The 6,679-nt window shown below is 40.7% G+C and overlaps 1 pseudogene; it reads left to right on the top strand.

Annotated features, from left to right (window-relative positions):
* Window positions 1-339: 339 nt before the first annotated feature.
* Window positions 340-492, top strand: LOC138490665 (U2 spliceosomal RNA; annotated as a pseudogene).
* Window positions 493-6,679: the final 6,187 nt, after the last annotated feature.

Genomic DNA, 6,679 nt, shown 5'->3' with positions numbered 1-6,679 from the left:
CAAATGGCTTATACGTATACACCAGCCAAAAATGGTGGCTTTCCAATGCTTCTTTTTAACAGGAGTTAAGGGAAGGATACGCAACGTGATTATAAATCGAGTGGATGAAGGCAGACCTGGCAAAGACATTGTTATTACACCAGTAGCAGGTTTAAAACTCCAATGAAGTCATTAACTCTCAGAAGTCTGCTTTGAAAAAACACTGGCAGGCACTATGCAAAGTTTGATAGCAAGGCTTCACCAAAGTGATCAGAAAGAGTTCCCAGGAGGAAGGTGTTTTGGGAGGGGAGGGACAGAAAGTGGGTGGCAAAGGCCATAATGATTAGTATGGCCATGGGTATCGCTTCTCAGCCTTTTGGCTAAGATCAAGTGTAGTACCCGTTTGGGAATTTTTGTGGGTTCTCTATGAGTTCCTAAAGTTGTGTAGCAGTTTACCCAGAATTTGCCTGGGCCCAGTAGTTGGGCACCGTTGTTTCCGTGGCCCCCAGAAGGAAGACTAAAATAATATTTTTAAAAAAATTAAAAAGAAATTTAAAAAAAGGATGGCTATGGGTAGTCAGTGGGTGGGGAAATAAACAAACAACACCTACAAGCTGTGTGTTCCTCCCCATATGCCATTTCTACACACCTTTCCAATAATGCAAGAATTTTGGCTTATAGGTGGTGCTAAAGCACTAACTAATAGCAAAACTAAAAACAGCTGTTCATCATTTGCATCCCACATGCCATCATAAAAACAAGCACTGGCAATGCCAACAGTGTTTGACTTTTGTGCAGGCACGGGAAAGGCACTTGCCAGGCACCTAATGCTTATTCACAAGCCAAACTGCCGGCTTTTCCAATATATTTTTTTTTAACAGGACTTCAGTGAAGGACACACATAGTGATACTAATCAAGTGACTTAATCCAGACCTGGTTAAAACATAAATATTACAACAGTAGCACATTTCCAATTCCATTTAAATTATTAACTCTCAGAAGGATGTTTAAAAAAAAAAAAACAACACTTGCAGGCACTTTGAGTGAAAGGTTTGATGGTAAGGCTTGCTAAAGCTGGTTCAAAGAGTTATGAGGAGGATGTGTTGTGGGGAATGTAACGATATGTTGAGAGACCACACTTATAATGTGGAGTTCCTCTCCCATCAAGATGACCCACAGCATATTGATTATTTTTCTTCAGCTAGCCCTGTCTATGATTCATATAGAGCCACGTAGATCCCGTCCTGTTACACCAATGAGCCAAGAACCAAGCTGTGGTATAGAAAGAATATATATTTATTTAAATTAAATGTTCCATAAATCTTATCACTAAATGGTTACACACGCCACCTTCCCTGTGGCACAAAACAAAGCTTCAATACAAAACATACTTTTTTTCCTCAGTTACAGGGAACTCAGGCCAAATAAACAGATCAAAACGCTTGTCCCACGAACCCCTTTTATGTCAAAATTAAATAATTTCTTGGCACATTACCAGAGCAGAAATATTACTTCAGAAAGTTTAGATTTAAAACAACTGCATAGTTTTAGTTTTCAAAGAAAGTTCACATATAGCACTTTGTACGTGACAATTCCCTGTACACTTGAAAATTCTAGCAGTTTTGAAATCACACAAACTTTCAGAATACTTTTGAGAACCCTTGTTACTTCTTCACCCCAAAGCAATACACGATCTTTCTTCTATCAGGTCACTTTTTCACTCTTAGGAAAGAGTGTGTATTTTTCATTGGAGAATTACACTTGGTTTCATTTAACACAACACTTCTCTGCACAGCACCAAAAACCCAGGTCTCAGTTATATTCAGCACCCCTCTGTTTAAAGACAAGGTCTGGGAAGTGGTGACAGGAATTTTGTTTTAGGCCAAGGACACCTCTTTTCTTTAGAGAAGTCTGGGGTTGACAGGAAAAATATATATAGCCAATAACTTTAAATGACTATAACTTAACTTCCCGCTAGGAAAGAAGACAGAGGTTTCAAACTCCCCCAAACTCTCCCAGCGTCCATCTTTATGGGATTTAATTAAATTATTATTCAATTAAATATGCTAAAGGTCTATGCAGTTTGCTCCCACCCACTATTAAGGGAAATATTAAGGCAAGCAGATCCCCCCACACACTAGGTCCTATTTGGATTAATCTCCTTACATTGGATTTCTCTGTTTTGGGTTGCCCAGGAAGGTCAGTAGGGCTCCACTTTTGGGGGAAGCACAGGGGTCTGGTCAGGCACTTCAGTCAAACATAGTCACCCGCATCCATCCCTCATTTGCTCTCCTTGCAAAACTCCTGACTTCTTTTGTCTTTCTCAATTGCTGTCTCCCATGCAAGGTTAAAGCTCCATTCAGCTTTCAATTGTTGCATCGAGAGACAATTGAGGCAGTTGTGCTAGGATTCACCCAGATGGATTATAGACAAGTCCCCTTGAAGACTTGTAGGCAGCTGACCCTTTCCCCATGGAGCAAGGGCTTTTTACCCTGTAAGCCAAACTTTCGAATATTAAAACGAGGATGGACAAGTTTATTGGTTTTGAATTTTTATTGGAGGTTTATGTTCTTTTCCTCCCCCCAAGGTCCAACCTCTCTGCCTATAGGCCCTTGGAGCTCTAGGATTGAAATGATGTGAGGTGGTACCCACCTACTATCATTTAGATTTTTTACATGTCTGCTATTTGCACACAAAAAGTCATTACATGATGTAAATTGTCAATTTACAAATAAACATCATAATATCTAGATATATATGTTCCCCTAATCATGGCGGATCTATGATTACAGTTTTGTTAGAACATTGCACATGTGAACCGTGGTTTTCTGTCCTTTACGACAAAATTATAATGGTAGTAAATGTGAAATTATTATGGTTATGAATGTGACATTTTCTACCTATATATAGTATTTGATAAGCCACCAGCTCCCCAACTTTCAAATTCAGAACATTTTCAGGGAAGCTCAAAACACATTTTTGATTATAACGAGTCCACAATGTAGATACAAATGATAGCACAATGGGCTGGGAAAACCTTTAAAATGACATCTCTCCTATTTGTGTGAGCATCATGGTTCAATGGTTACTGGGTAAACTGACATTTCTAATGAAATTCTATGACCATATAATTATACGTAGATTTTATTCTGACCATCAACAGTACACTAAGTTTCAGTTTCCATAAACCCTCATGCCTCCAGCTCCGAGCATCTGCTCTAGTCTCTGGGCTCAAGGTGGACTTAAGCCTGGGAAAATTCATTAGCCTTTGTTCTCTTATGGATAATGGATGCTGAAGAGCTTCTATCTCTCTGACCAGATGGGTCTCTGGTGTCCTGTGACACCATAAATACATGTTCTGCATGGTTTCAATGGTTACTGGGTAAACTGACATTTCTAATGTAAGCCTATGACCATATAATTATAAGTAGATTTTATTCTGACCATCAGCAGTACACTCGGTTTCAGTGTCCATAAACCCTCATCTCACCAGCTCTGAGCATCTGCTTTAGACTCTGGGCTCAAGGTGAACTTAAGCCTGGGATAAATTAACTAGCCTTTGTTCTCTTATGGATAATGGATGCTGAAGAGCTTCTATCTCTCTGACCAGATGGGTCTCTGGCATCCTATGACACCATAAATACATGTTCTGCATGAGCCAAGCCCTTATGCTCAGTCCTGGACTGCAAATCAATTGTCTTCCAGAGGGACAGCAGAGCTTGACCTGTAATGAGGGAAGGCAGCTTTGAATCTAAGTGTGGAAGTCAGCTCAATGACCAAAATTCTGGACTTTGCATGTCGCAATATCTTTCTTTAGACATGAGGCCTTCCTATTATTTTTAATATGTTTGCACATCACTGTTCATTTAATCATCTTGATAGGTTCATTAATATAATTTTGTTTCCCATTGCAAAAAATCCACATGCTTCTGGACATTGCAGTTTCAGAGTTTGAAAACACCTGCTTTTCATGTGTAATCATTATTTAATTTGTCTTGGCCTTATCAACTACATGCAAGGCCCTGTTGAATCAACATCTCTCCTTTGCTTTGCACTCAGCATTTTCTATTAATGTGGCCAAGTGAAAGTGAAGGGCTGCTGTTCCTTTCACAATGTGCCTTTTCCATTTTCCATATATTCCTTGTGTCAACTACAGAAAATACACAATCTGCATTCACTAGACACCATAGCTGTGTTAGAGTTTTGGGACTGGCTAGTCATTTTGCCAGTGTGCATTTTCCATAAGAACAAAGTATTTCACATCCGAGGCCTAACCTGACCTTTCAGTTCTGTAAGTGATTTCAATCCGGCACTTCACCTAAGTCAATGCCTAGCGTGTAATGCGCAACTGAAACCCTTCTTTATTTATTTGTGTCTATAGGTTCTTTTATTCTGAACGATGTACCACTTATATCACGCCCCTCTCTTTGAATCCCCCTGGTCACACTAAACCAGGAATCAGGCAGGTTTGCAAAGTTAAAATATTTATTTAGGTATTAACAATATAATCACAATATTTTTAATGGGAGTACAATGTTCACCAATGGGGTGATGTCACACTAAGCAATCTCTATAATCGTAAGCAGTAATAATGAGCAAAAACAATGCAGCACAGAAACAATACTTTTGGCTGTATATTCAAATCAAATAGCAGTGTGGTTACTATTTCCCACTGCACACCCCTCAACCCTCCCAATATGCAATATGAAGAAATAGGAAGAGAGAGAACAGGTTTCAGGAATACAGAATTCAAGCAAATATCCCAATCTCAATCTCCCCCCAGAAAACACAAGAGAGAAACAGAACTAATTGGCAAACTGTCAAAATGTTTTTAAAGTTGGCTTTGAATGGAAGAGGTAAAACACAAAAAATGGGCTAAATCACAGAAATTGTTGAAATACTAATAGGAGCCGCTGTATATGGTTGCAAACAAACCCTAGCAATGAAATTAGACCAATTAGCAATGTGAAAACTTAATTTTGAGTTTGGGTGCAATGAAAAGCTATTTTACACTTTATAGATTTTTCCTAAGACAAAATTTGCGGCAAACTTTTCTGCGCGTGGTAATCGCGATAGCGGGAGAACTATAAGGATTTTGGATGGGATTTTCAGTTCTCTCGAAGGCCTCCTTGGTTTTGCAGCTTCAGCAGCAATCTCCGCTCACTTCCTTCTGGCAGAGGCCCTTCCCAATTCTTCCTGTTTAGCATCTCTATGCCTGGGAGGAAGCCCATTGTGCTCTTCCCAGAGCAGCCCCAGTGCCCCTCCCCTCTTAATCAACACCTGAATGTGAGTTCCTGGCCCAGAGAGCAGAAGGGAGTTGCCTTGCGCAGTGGGGGACGTTTTTTTGTAGTTTTGGCTTGAATCAGGCTTACTTTAAAAGTCACTTTGTTATATTTTTCTTTGTTGAAAATAAACTTGTAATTTTAAAACAAACATCTAGAACACTGATTCCAGGCAACCTATGTTACTCTTGATGGCAGGTCACTTAGATTTTAGACATTAGATCTTACTGGTAAAAGTTGACAGTTTTAAAACAGGCTTTTGAGACAGTGACAGGCAGCCGCTGGTACTGCGCCCAGATTTTGACAGCTTTCACAGGCAGGCAGACTGGCTGTGGATATTTTTGTGACCAATTCAGCTCCCCAGGATATTGCAATCCCGCAATGCTTTCTTGACTTCAGTAAAATGTGACACCCCGCAAGATGATTGGATGTTTGTGGGTGTTTAGGACCAGCATTTCGTATTTTCAGCAACCAAGAAAAGATTTAACTTTCTTTCAGTAAGCACTGCTTTTCATCAGTGCTCCATTTTTACATGTTGGGCAGCCCAATAACATGTTTCAGAAGTGCAGTCTCCATTCCACCACTGATAACATGCATGGTAGATTTGGCAGCCATCTTTTTGTGCTTGGTAGAGCGCAATTTCCTTCGGTCTTGGCGCGCATGGGGTTTTCGTGGGCATTTTGCGGAATCTGGTGCCACCAGCACACAGTGATGCCGCAGGGCAGAGCAGAGTGGGTTCAAACATCCCACAAAGCCCCCCCTAGCGACTTGACTTTTGACCGCCCATCAAAGGGAAGTCGGGAGATCGGGATGTTAATTTTTCTTTTCGGTCCAAGTGGAAAAAATGTGTCTGCTTCTCCCATCAGTGGTGGATCGACAGGTTCTCCTCGCCAGTTCCAGATGGAAGTGTATGGAGCGGTACCCCGGGCCTCTTGGGTCTTTCCTCCTGGTTCCCGAGTGGTCCTCCTTTGGCTTAGGATCTATGGTTTCAGTCCTAGGATGACAAAACAGAGCATATTTGTAGACATTTCCCCACCACTATTTATGTAGTGGGGCAGATGCCTACATTTGATAGATACATGACAATCTTTCCCGCTTATACTTAAAACTAATTATAGCAAATGGAATGGTTTTTACACTTGGAATTTTCTAGGGAGCTGGAATGTCCCCCTCTGGGTTTCCAGATGAATACTCTAGTTGCTGCAGAGTGTGCCTAGGATGGCAACACTTAAAGTTGGTTGATATGGACCCACTTATCTACCCCCCCTGCCAAACTGCCTTTGGGAATACGGATTTTGTAAGCGACTTGTGAGATTCTATCTACAATTTAAGGAGGTCCCCGCCAGCTAGGAAGAAATTTGCGCTGTTTGACCTGGTTCTTTTGGAAATTGTACAAGTAGACCCAGTCTCCTACTTA

Source organism: Ambystoma mexicanum, chromosome 9 (assembly GCF_040938575.1).
Source record: "Ambystoma mexicanum isolate Mex_15411 chromosome 9, UKY_AmexF1_1, whole genome shotgun sequence".
Lineage (NCBI taxonomy): Eukaryota > Metazoa > Chordata > Amphibia > Caudata > Ambystomatidae > Ambystoma > Ambystoma mexicanum.
The sequence above is the reverse complement of the archived record's forward strand: the minus strand, read 5'-3'. Positions and strand labels throughout refer to the sequence as shown.